Below are 13,878 nucleotides of genomic sequence, written 5' to 3'. Positions count from 1 at the left end.
GGAGAGAATTTGACCACAAATTCTTTAAGCCTTTGTAAATGGAGCTTGACTTGATTTGGGGGAGGTTTTGCGCCTCCCTTTTATGAGTTCTTGTTCCATCCTTTCTAAGGGTACTACCCCTAGGTTTGGTTAGGCCATCCCTCTTTTCTAGACCACTCTTCGTCTCATGCTTGCGCATTGGGACTTCCTTTTGAGCCTTGCAAGAGAAGGAAGAATGGTGATGTCCATCTTGCTTTGGAAATCTTTTTTTGGAGGCAAGTAACACTTTGGAGGTAACTTGCTCTTTTTCTTTTTCATCTTTTCTCTTATCTTTCACTTTATTTTGGTCCTCTTTTGCTTGATTGGGTGAGAGAGGTAGGAGTGTGAACTTCTTGCCTTGGAAGGAGAAAGGATAGGTGTTAGCATGACCATCATAAAAGACTTTTCTATCAAATTGCCATGGCCTACCTAGCCAAATATGAGTTGCTTCAATAGGCACAACATCACATAACACCTCATCTTTAAAATTTTCAATTGAAAAGTTAATGAGGACTTGTTGAGTTACTTTAATGTACCTTGAGAAGAATTAGGAGTTTCATTAGAAGGCCTAAACGAATTAGTCCTAGGAGGTGGGTCTTGGGAACTCTTGGGTGGTGATTTATCATATTTTCTTTCTTTATCTTTCCAAGTACTAGAATAGTAGTCATTGTATGAACCACTCCTCTTGGTCTTTTTTTTCTTTTGCAATTGAGTTTCAACTTTGATGGCCAAATGTAAAACTTTGTCAAGAGAGGAGTACTCATATAACTCTACTAAATCTTGTATGTCCCTCCTTAACCCACTCACAAATCTAGCTACCTTTTCCTCTTCACTTTCAAATTGGAGTCTTACTTTTAGAAGCATGGACTCCATTAACTTGTAATATTCATCCACACACATGGACCCTTGTTGAAGCATTTGGAGCTTCAAAAGAGTCTCACTCCTATAGTAGGAAGGAACAAATCTAGCGCGCATCAAATTTTTAAGGTCCCTCCAAGAAGTCGCGAGTGACTCTTGGTTAATATTGTCCATACATAATTGATGCCACCAAGTCATGGCATAATCCTCAAACTCTAAGACTACCAAATCTACTTGCTTTTGGTCACTAACTACATGAATGGTAAAAATTTGGTCCACTTTTTGTTCCCACTCAATGTAGATATTTGGGTCATTTTGTCCTTTGAACTTAGGAATCTTTTGTGTTTGCTTCTCTTGTGATGGGTTGCGCCTAGAATGCCCTCTTTTCCTAGCCTCTCTTTCTTGCTCCCTAGCTTCAAGCCTTTGAATGTGCTCTTGGATTCTTAGGTCACTTTGCTCCTTGTCCTTTCTCAATTGTTCAAAGGCCTCCTTCCTAGACAACTCCAAATCCCGAAGCAATCTCATCAATGTATTGTTTTTGTTTGGTGTAGGTGCATTTGATGAACTTGCCATGATTCCTACAACAAAAACACTCAAAGCCAAAACAAAATAAATGAATTAGGGGTTAGACAACATGAAAACCAAGACCAATTCCAACCCAAAATGTAACCCAAGTGTTTAGATCACTCTCCCAAAGTAACAAGGTAAGGCTACACTCAAAGCTCCTCCAAGGAGTGAAGAAAACACTTTGTTCAAAAATCCTTTTCTTGCACACAAGTGGCTCGGTTCAAACACTCATGAATTTCAAGAAGACAAACATACTATGACAAAACCAAGAGTACCTAAAGACAAGTAAGAAAGTACAAAAACAAGAAATGCTAAACTCTAAAGAAGAAAAGTTTGAGACAAACTTTTAACAAGACTAAAACAAGAAAAGCACATTATAAGAATGACATGGAAAATACTTGAACATGCATTCCCTAGTCCTAAATCATGCATACACCAAGAAAGATCATAACCAAGTCAAAGAATGAAACTAATTTGCCAATATCACCCATTTCTCAAGCATGAAAACTAGCAGCATAACACTTAGTGACAAACACACTTTGAGTTCACCAATGAGCAAGTTTGCTCTCGGTTTTTTTTGACAAATTTTGGTGTAAAAATTTTCTTCTTTTCATAACTAGCTTCATAAAATGGTGAGAAAGAGTTTTAGGTGGCTTGGACACTTAGTTCCTCAAATTTTAGGCCAAAATCAATTTCATGAAGCATACATCAAGCAAGACATAAAGTGAAAGCAAGATTCAAATACTTGGAAAAACAAGAATAAGAAAACTTCAAGTTAACATATGACATATGACTCAAGTAAAAGTTAGACACATTTAAAGACTCAACATGACATACACAAAGACAAAAACATGTAGCTATCATGCATTTAAACTCGTGAATTTTAGGCTCAAAGACTAAGCATCCAAAGACATGTTATCCAACCACATTTAGGAGCTTAAAGAGGTGCAAAAACTGTAGCCAAACTGCCACAACAAAACCTGAAAATGCTGATTCATGTATTCTTGGCAGATCTGACCTGTGCTCACTAATTTGATCATAACTTTCTCCACAAAACTCCAAATGCGTTGGTTCTTTTTTTTTTCTGGAAACTAGACTCAAAGAGCTTTCTTTTGACACCAAAAACGTAATTTTTGGACCGCTGAGCGGGTGCAGTTTAATGTTTTAAAATCGACAAGTTTTCTGCCAGCACTGTTTTTGTGTGTCATGGAAGTGGATTTGAACCATACCAAGATAGCTACAACAAGACAAGGTTAGCACATGAAAAACACCATATTCAAGACAACCTAGGCTCTAGATACCAAATGATGAAGGATTATCATGTTTTCTTTTAAGATTGTTGAATATGGTGTAAGTTGATTAAGAAAGCTAAGTGAAATCTCCACCGGACATTAAGATAGCAAGCTATCTAGATGTGAAGGTTCCTTTCATAAAGCTCAAGAGAAGAAGATGATGGATTGATTCAAAAGAAAAAAGGAAATGGAAAGCACATAAACCATAGAAAACCAAGAACAATTAAAAGAAGAAGAAAACATAAAATGGAAAGGAAAGGAATGGTAAAAATGTGAGAAGCACGCAACTACAAGGCTACGCTAGAAACCATGGCAACCTTGACGATGAGTGGATGTGTGCCGCCACTTGCTATGCAAGATAAGGCTTAAAAGTATTCACTCCCTAGAGAGGAAACTCTCTCAAATGGTTGAGACACAAGAGTGTTTTTACTTCAAAATGTTCAACCTTTTTACATGTCTAGGAGCACCCCTTATATAGAAGAGTTTAGGGGTCTCTAAGTAAATAAAAGATACCTAAGGATGTCTCTACAAAAACCTAACCCTAGCTTCTAGAAACTAGGTCAAATAAGGTTAGAAAAATGAGAGACAAAATAGCCAACTATGGTGTGTGCAAGGCTAATTTCATTCTAGCACAAAAGGAGACAAAGAATGTGTCTCATATGTCTCCAAAACGTGGCCAAAGTGTGCTAAAAACAAAGGAGACCAAAGGTACATAGGTACACTTGTTTTATGCCTTTTACTTTATGCTTTATGTCTTTGCTTTACTCTCTCATCCACATCATTTATGCTCCCCAATCACCATGCTATAGCACAACTGGTAGCATCTGCTAGTGTGCCAGAGGTGTTAAAGGTCAGGTTGGGGGTTCGATTCCCACTGGCAACAACCCACCCAGTATGAATGGACGGAGAAGGGTGAGGGGTTGGGGTGCATTGGGCTGTAGTAACCTGACAGCCTCTGGGGCCCGAGGAGGGGTGCGCCAGGGATGTTACACCATGCGCCACCTAGCATTGCTTTCTTACTCCTAATTAACCTACAAAACAAATAAACATAGATTAGCATGTTGGCTTAAGTCAAGTCAACTATAGTCAACTAAAATGTGTGAGTTTTGGCTGGATGAGGTACAATTCTCGGGCCATGTAATCTCAGCCCAAGGAATAGCGGTAGACCCAGCGAAGATTGAGACAATGGTGAAGTGGGAGAGACAAAAGACAGTAACCGAGGTGAGAAGTTTCTTGGGTCTGGTAGGTTATTACAGGCGTTTTGTGGAAGGGTTCTCCAAGATGGTGAGTCCATTGACTCAATTCACCAGGAAGGACCAGTCTTTTTCTTGGACAGACGAGTGTTAAGTTTGTTTTGATAACATGAAGAGGAGATTGACAACTGCACCTATAATAGCTACTCCTGACACAACCAAGACGTTTGAGGTGTACTGTGATGCTTCATACCAGGGCCTAGGTTGTGTGTTGATGCAGGAGAAACGGCCTATTGCTTATGCATCTCGCCAACTGATGGTACACGAGAAGAACTATCCTACACATGACTTGGAATTGGTTGTGGTAGTTTTTGCTCTCAAAACATGGAGACACTATTTGTATGGGGCACAATTTTAGGTATTCAACGATCACAAGAGTTTAAAGTACTTGTTTGATTAGAAGGAGTTGAATATGAGGCAGAGACGTTGGATGGAATACCTGAAGGATTACGACTTTTAACTGTTATACCACCTTGGTAAGGCTAATGTCGTAGCAAACGCTCTAAGCAGGAAGAGAGCTCATGTGTCAGCCATGATGATTAAGGAGTTGGAGTTGATTGAGAAGCTTCGAGATATGAATCTGGGATGGGATATGGAGGCATGTCATATACGGTGCAGCATGTTGAGGATCACTAATGAGTTTTTGGATGAGGTTCGGGTGGAACAGGGTAAGGATCAGGAACTGCAACAGATTATTAGTGAGTTGGGCATAGAGAAGAGAAAGGACTTCAAGATGGGCAGAGATGGTATCCTATGATTCAGAGAGAGGGTATGTGTACCTAGCAATCGGGTATTGAGGAAGATGCTCTTGGATGAAGGGCATAAGAGTCGTCTTAGCATACATCTAGGTATGACTAAGATGTACAATGACTTGAAGGCAACCTTTTGGTGGACTGGCATGAAAATCGATGTGGCAGATTATGTAGCATCCTACTTAGTGTGCCAGAAAGCGAAGATCGAGCATCAAAAGCCAGGTGGTACTTTGGAGCCTCTTGACATACCACAGTGGAAATGGGACAACATTTCCATGGACTTTGTTACACACCTGCCAAGGTCGGTGATGGGGCATGATTCTATTTGGGTAATAGTGGATAGATTGACAAAGTGCGCTCACTTCCTGCTAATCAATCAGAAGATATCTCTGGATAAACTGGCAGAGTTGTATGTCCGGGAGATAGTCAGGTTACATGGTGTGCCTACGAGTATTATCTCAGATAGAGATCCGAGGTTCACATCGAGATTATGGTAGTCACTACAGAACACCTTAGGCACTCAGTTGAGAATGAGCTCGACATATCATCCTCAGACTGATGGCCAGTCTAAGAGAACCATACAGTCTCTGAAAGATTTACTAAGAGCATGTGTCTTGGATCACCCAGGGACGTGGAGTGATGTGCTACCGCTGGTGAAGTTCACTTATAATAATAGCTACCATTCCAGTATTGGGATGGCACCTTACGAGGCCTTATATGGCAGGAGATGTCGGACACCTTTGTGTTGGCAGCAAGATGGAGAGTCTGTGGTACTTGGTCCAAAATTCTTACAACAGACTATTGAGAAAGTAAGGGTAATACAGAATCGGATGCGTGCAACTCAGAGTCGGCAGAAATCCTACGCAGATAAGAGGAGGATGCCACTTGAGTTTGAGGTTGGTGACCATGTGTTCCTCAGGGTTACACCTACAACAGGTATTGGGAGAGCATTGAAGTCAAGAAAGTTGACTCCTCGATTCATCGGGCCGTATCAGATTACGAAGCGAATTGGATCGGTGGCGTACGAGATTGCATTGCCACCTCACTTGGCAAACTTGCACAATGTCTTCCACATATCACAGTTGAGGAATTACGAAGCGGATCGTACTCATGTGCTAGAGCAGGATGATGTCCAAGTGCGTGAGAATATGACGTTGGGAGTTGGACCAGTGAGAATTCTAGATTCTCAAGTGAAACAACTCAAAGGGAAGGAGATTCAGATTGTGAAGGTTCTCATGAGGAAGTCTTATCCTCACCTTTTTGCTGGTAAGTCTTATTTTTGAAGACAAAAATGTTTAAAGGTGGGGGAAATGTAAGACCCGTGAAAATTAATTAATTAAATTAATAAATGCGGGTAGGAAGAGCCTTTATGACATTAATTGTTGTTTAGTGTGACGTGGAAAAGTACTAGCTCAAATGGTTGGGAGTACTTTATTGTGTGAGAGGACTTGGGTTCGAGTCCCATTTATACCTGTTGTGTATTATTTGATTTATTATCATTTTGTTAATATAATTGTGAGTAGTGATTGATATCATAATTATAGGATTATAATGGTTATCACTAAACGTGAATTGACATAGTGGTTGTGCTTTGGCTTCATGAGTGGAGGGTCACGGGTTCAAACCTTGATGGACATAAGATAGGCCTTATTTTTGATAAATGTTAGTTGTGGTTTGAATGTGAAGAGGTAAAGAAAACTTAGCAGAAGGACAACCATTAGGGGGCTGAAAAACCACCAACTAATGGTTTTGAATAACAATTAAGCCTACAATAAAGCCAATTTCATTTTTTTTTCATTAACCCTCCTTAAGGCACTTATAAAAGGAAAATTTAAGTGGGAATAGCCTACAATAAAGCCAATTTCATTTTCTTTTTCATTAACCCTCCTTAAGGCACTTATAGAAGGAAAATTTAAGTGGGAATAGGGTTTCTGCAGTTTGGTTAGCTTACCTATACATAGGAGCACGAAATTGAGAGTGAGAGGTGAGTCTTTGGGTGTGCAAGGGCTGAATTGGGAGAGAGGTTGAGGCAAATCCTTGGTGAACCAAGGAACCCCTCTTTTCTTCTAAATTTCAATCAAGCATTCAGGTTAGGGGTGCTGAAATTATGTGCATTTTTATATGGTTTGTGTTCCTGCATTTTATTCTCAAATTGGAATTTTATGTGTTGTGGTTTCTGGTATAATGTACACTAAAATTGAGAATTTGGGAAGAGAATGTGGAGTGTAAAGTCCCTTGGGTATGAAACAAGAATGTGATGAGGGTTTCGGGTACTGTTATTTGATTCATGGTCAATTTCTGTGTTTTGAGGATTCAAACATGTTTACAATGTATTTTAGAGTTTGATTGATGATATAGATTGAATGAACATGATTGTATGGTAAATTGGCATTGGTTTGGTGTCTTTGATGCACGAGTAGTGGCGAAACTCTACAAGTTTTGCCCAAACAACTCCTTATCGGCTAGGCGAGAGTTGTAGGAGTCCCTTTAGTGTTCATACTCGAGCAATTCACTCAGGCAACCAAGGTTGGGTTTGGGCGAAATACAGTCTCGCTTAGGCAAGATTGGCTCGCCTAAGCGAGGTCGCGAGGAAACCTGGATGTTTTGAGCGCGACATCTCGCCCAAGCGAGAGGTATTGGGGTCCTGAGCGACAGGTATGCTCGCTTAGGCGACAATGGCTCGCCTAAGCGAGGTCGCAATGAGACTTGGTGTGTTTCTTTGTTGAATCCTCGTCCAAGCGAGGATCTTTGTGTGTGTTTAGCGACTTGAGGTCTCGCTCAGGCGAGAAGAGCTCGCCTAAGCGAGATAAAGAGGTACAACCACTGTAACACACTCGCTCAGGCGAGGTGGGCTAGCCTAAGCGAGACCGGGGTTCTAGCTTGGGCGAACAAGCATGGCTTAAGCAAGAGTGGCGCGGAGCCACGTTATTGTGCGTTGTTTGGTCTGTTTGCTGGGTGCTTCTTAGGCTAAGGTGATGAAGGATTATCTTGTTCCTTTTTAAGATTATTGAATATGGTGTGAGTTGATTAAGAAAGCTAAGCGAAATCCCCACTGGACATTAAGATAACAAGCTATCTAGATGTGAAGGTTCCTTTCACAAAGCTCAAGAGAAGAAGATGATGGATTGATTCAAAACAAAAAGGAAATGGAAAGCACATAAACCATGGAAAACCAAGAACCATTAAAGGAAGAAGAAAGCATAAAATGGAAAGGAAAGAAATGGTAAAAATGTGAGAAGCACGCCACTACAAGGCTAGGCTAGAAGCCATGACAACCTTGAAGATGAGTGGATGTGTGCCGCCACTTGCTATGCAAGATAAGGCTTAAAAGTATTCACTCCCAAAGGAGGAAACTCTCACAAATGGTTGAGACACAAGAGTGTTTTTACTTCAAAATGTTTAACCCTTTTACATGTCTAGGAGCACCCCTTATACAGAAGAGTTTAGGGGCCTCTAAGCAAATAAAAGATACCTAAGGATGTCTCTACAAAAACCTAACCCTAGCTTCTAGAAACTAGGTCAAATAAGGTTACAAAAATGAAAGACAAAAGAGCCAACTATGGTGTGTGCAAGGCTAATTTCGTTCTAGCAGAAAAGGAGACAAAGAATGTGTCTCATATGTCTCCAAAAAGTGGCCAAAGTGTGCAAAAAACAAAGGAGACCAAAGGTACATAGGTACACTTGTTTTATGCCTTTTACTTTATGCTTTATGCCTTTGCTTTACTCTCTCATCCACATCATTTATGCTCCCCAATCACCATGCGCCACCTAGCATTGCTTTCTTACTCCTAATTAACCTACAAAGCAAATAAACATAGATTAGCATGTTGGCTTAAGTCAAGTCAACTATAGTCAACAAGTCAAACCTAGTCAAAGGTCAACAAGTCAACTAAAGTTGATTCAACTAAGTCAACTTAGGGAATCAAAAATAACAAACACAAATGAAAGGAATGAAGGATTAGTGAACTTCCTTTCGAAACATGCTTAGTCTTCTTAAGCATGAGCCTCCATCCTTGGTTGGGGTCAATACTTCATCATAAGGAAATTATGTGCATGTGTTTGTTGTGTTGGGCTTGAAGGACTAAGTCCAATAGGGGTCTGGGATGTGCTTGATGGTTGGACTCATGATGGACATGGAACTGTGTAGTTCCCATCGGCTGCTAAGTGGCGAGGAGTCTTTAGTATGGTGATTACATGCGTCGGGCGCACGATGGGCAAGGAACTGTTATGTTCCCGTCGGTTGCTATCGGATAACTTCTTATCCGGGAGCAAATGATTTGACAAGTGGGCCAGGAGATGCTTAGAGGCGGAGTGCAGGGGCTACCTAGGTTTTTGAAAGGATTTTTATATTTCGACTTTTGATGTAAAATTTATCATGTTAAATTTTGATGGATTTTGTAATATTGTAATTGCGAGCATATGAATTATGTTATAGTAAAGTTTTTAATTTCCCATATTTTTTGGGAAATGGTATTATATTAAATGAGGTTTTATTTTCATTTCCTGTTTTATTTATTAAAAATTAGTAATATTCCTTAGGGATTTTACAAGAAACATCTAAGAAAACTTGAAATTGTAAAAATGCAAAATGTAAAAATTTATGATTTGTGCTCTAATTATGAAAATTAAAACCTTTTATATTAAATACCTATTAACCCAAATTAACTACCTATTACAAGTATGAAATTCAAAAATAGGTATAAAGTGACTTAACTAACTAAGTTACTCTAAACTAACACCAAGGTAAGAAGTCAACATGTTCTTCTTTTCCAATTGCTATTGGTCAATGCAGGTTGACTCAACTTATCCGATCTACCCCTTGGAGTTCTTGACTAGATGTTAAAGGTATAGGTTTAAAATGTCTTTCTTAGCCAAGAAGGGAGAATTGAATTGACTGAGTACTAAAAATTAAGCTCAATTAAAACTTGTAAAAACCTTTTTAATCCGAAATCAATTGACCAATAAATCAAAGTTGCATTGTTGTAGGACCCCACATTTTAGTCGATTGAAAACAGAAACAAAAGATTAATTTTTTTGTGCAGTATGATTCAACAAATTGAAATATAAAATAAACCAACTAATATTCTGGAAAATTATGCAGAAATGCAAAAACCACTAAACTCACTCAAACAACATGCTTTATCATACAAGATTTGTTCCAATCAATATATCCAACTTAGTTGTATTACCATATTACGTTAAAACACATGCACACCTTACATAGATTGATTTAATGAGTTTTCTTGAGAACAAGATAAGAGAGAGAGGATCACACACTAATTTTTATACTGGTTCACTCAAGATCTGAGCTATATATAGTTTATCAAGACAACATAAGCCTGATCATGCACTATATCAAAAGAATTACAAAATCCTTTAAAGATTACACTTTTGAATAAAGCAAAACATCAACATTATTGAATCTCACAAGAACTTTAACCCCTACGCTACAAGATTCCACTTGTAGACCTGAAACCACACTAAGAAACACATAAAAGCACAAGAATAACCAAACCTGGGTTAAGGCTCTCCCTAACCAACCAAAACACGTTCTTCAATACTTTAAACAAGCAAAACCTTCTTCAAGATTCAAAGATCTTCAATCAAAAGTTGTACAATGTGTAATCCAGAGAGATAATGCAAGGAAAAATATTTTTATTTGGTAAAATAAATAAATGGCATGTTAGGTGTAATAGCATAGTTGGCTAGAGCTTATTATATGATGTCTTGGATTCAATTTTATATTAGAACACTTATTAAGTATATTCAAAATTTTAATATGTTGCTAGGATTTGGAAGACATGATATTAATATTATTAAGTTGTTAAAAAGACCAAAGTAGTGTTGTAGTTCAATCGATCAAAGCTTTAGTTTGTCATTGAGGGTATTGGGTTCAACATTTTATTATAGCACTTTTTAATTTATTTATTATTATTTTTTCATGCAATTGGATGTGTTTAAAGAAGATGTTGGGTGAACTAAAGTTGCAACTACTAGGATTCTTATATATTACGTGAAAAGCAATGGGTGTCCACAACATGTACTTGGAGGTGGACTTGGGAAACTGAAAGGTGCAGTATAAGGATGGGAAATTGAAAGGTGCGGTAAGGAAAATTTAATTTAAATATAAACCGAAAGGTTAAGGTGTATAACAGAGCAATGAATTTGGATATTTTTCAAGTGAGTTAAAGTTGCTATTAATGAGATTTATGAAACTTCATTAGGCCAATAATTGGAATTAACGTGATTTTATGGGACTTGAAATTTGAGGGAAAGTAAACAAACACTGCACGTGGATGAATAGATAGAAGGGCTCATTAACAAAAATTTTCATATTTTATAGGAATTTTCTCGTAAATTTGTTAAACAAATTTGTAAGAAAAAACTTTTTTCTACTACTTTTTCTAAGAATTTTACTCCACAGATAATTTTTTCATGGGTAATTATTTTCTACAAAATTATGAAATTTGCAAGTACTTTTTACAAAATTTGTTGCGAAAAGTGTTTTATACAAAATATTTTGTAAAAGAATTAGCAACAATTTCTTGAAATTTTTTTTATAACAAAATTTGTAAGTATTTTGTAAAAAAAATTTAAAACAAAATTAACAGGAGATATAAGTTTTTTTATGTTTAAAAGGGGTAGTTTTGGAGACAGAGGTCAAAAATAAGTTTTTCTTTTAGTATGCACCTTGGTGGGGGACAAAAGATATAGTAGAACAGCCGTTTAAGATTGAAAAAATGATTTAGAAAATTATCATAATTTTGAAAAATTCAGACAAGGAAAGTTAACTATATTTTTTATTTTATTTTTTTAAAATTCAAACTATGGTGTGTGACTATATGATATTTAAATTTATTTTTGTAATGATCAGGGTGCATTTTTCTTTTTAGGGATGAATGATTCTGTATATTATATATTAGGAATAAAAGTGGAACAAACTTTATAAATATATATAGTTTCTAAAATAAGTTGGCAAGTTTACAGTTTGTTTTTGTGGTAATTTTATATTTATAAGTTTTGCAATGTAGAAAAATCTTGATGTGGAAACAATATATATATATATATATATATATATATATATATATATATATATATGTATATATGAAATTGGATTTTTATATTATTATATTACACATACAAAGAATTGAATATATGAATATTATATGCGGTGTGGCTATAAATTATATATTATTATTATTAGAATTAAAAGTTTGTTAATGTAGTGTACGATATATAATATATAAGTATTTATATATGTTCATATATTAAGACTAAAGAAAAAGAAAACAAAATTGTATGTAAACATTAATTTAGTACATATCATGTTGAATTAAATATATATTCTTTTAGTAACAGGCGAAACCTATTTCTGGTTTTAAAATACTTAAAAGTATTTTAATGTTGACGTAGTTTAGTATTGACAATTTACCTTTATTTATTTGGTTGTAGAATAATTTTGAATGTTCTTGATGTTTTATTATGCCTTTTAGTATGTCTGTTTTAGAATTTTATTATGTGTAGAAATAAACAATTTTTCCAAGCATTAGATGTGCGGTTGATACATTTTTCTAATCGTGGTTTTTATGTGTTTTGGATCGTGTGTTGCGACATTACGATAGTTGGAATTTGAGTTTGACATTAATTATGTTGTTGCTTTTATATAGTAGGCTTAAATATCTTTTTCGTTTTCATTTTCGTAGTGTTTGCTGCGGATGGTCCTCATTTTGACAGAATGTTTAAAATGGTCCTTATTTTCGCAATTCGTGTTTTATTTGGTCATTTTCTGTAACGCCGTTTAAATCATTAACAAAATATTGTACAGGTGGCATGGTTTGTATTAGGGTGTGTTACGTGTACTGTACAGGTGTGGTGATTAGATATTTGGGGATAAATAAGTGAGCTAGGATTTTGGTAAGGAATGTTTGGGCAGTTTGTGAGTTTTGGCAATCATGTTCCTCCATTCCCAATTGGTATTGCTGCAATCCCATTATATAGGTATGTTAAGGTTCCAATCTTTTTCCTTTACCTCTGGTTCAACGAGAAATGGATTAACCTCGTTTTGTAGTTGCAGAAAGATGTCAGCTTTGAGGATGACAAGAACTCCAAAAAATATTGGTAGAAAATTTTGGGTACAATCTGTTTTTATTTTTGTGTTAATAATAAATTGGTTTTAATTTTTGGTTTATTGATTTACAGAGTAGTGGTTCCAATAATGTGGGCTGCAACTTTTTCAAATGGTGGTGTTGATGAAAAGGATGTTATCATCATGACATAAATGAGACAAATTAATGATTTGAAGAAGTCATTGAAGGTTGCTGAGAAGAGGCTGCAATTAGTAATAGGGTTCACTTGTGTTGTTATTGTATTATTCGTACTGTTATTGTATGTAATCTTTTAAAGTCCAATCTGTTTTGTACTATTGTTAAATGAAGAAATGAATTAGTTTGATTATGTTGATATTAGTCCCAACATGTTCAAAATGACATCTTAATATGAGCATTGAAGTAAGTGATATTGATCTAAGCTTGGGAAAATTAAATTGATCTAAGTCTGGAAGAAGTTAAATTCATAACATTAATTCATCCTCATCAAAATGCAGTATATCAATGTTTGGCAAAAGTGAAACTAAACAAAGTTTAAGGAAAGTCAAAATGCAGTACATCAATAATGAATTCTACATCAGAAATTCCAAAAACTAACTAAGACGTTTGTAGCTGCTATCATGGCCTCCTCCTAATCTGTAATTTCTTCTAAACTGCTGAGATGGTTCTTCTGGTGTTGGTAGTGGTGCGGCTTGACTCTCCACTTCATTCCTTGGTGGTTGAGTTGTTTGAGTTTCAGCAGTTGGTGCATTCTCAGCAGTTTGGACATCTGGTGCAGTCTCAACAGGTGTTGCAGTCTGCTCATCCACAGGCTTATCTGGGCAATTGTCCCTGTTATGTCCAATCTGACAGCATATGCTACATTTTTTTCTATGACTTCCTTTGCTGATTTGTGTGTTATCCTTTCTCAACTCCCACTCTTCCAACCTTCTTCTTTTCTTAGGTCTTCCTGGTAAGATCCTCTTATGTGGTGGATGGACGTCAGGGTAGGGAGTTCTTTCCCATAAGACTTCACCATTGACTGGAAAGATGA

Source organism: Vigna unguiculata, chromosome 5 (assembly GCF_037176805.1).
Source record: "Vigna unguiculata cultivar grain cowpea cultivar isolate G323 ecotype 2 chromosome 5, ASM3717680v1, whole genome shotgun sequence".
NCBI lineage: Eukaryota > Viridiplantae > Streptophyta > Magnoliopsida > Fabales > Fabaceae > Vigna > Vigna unguiculata.
Note: the sequence above shows the minus strand (reverse complement) of the source record.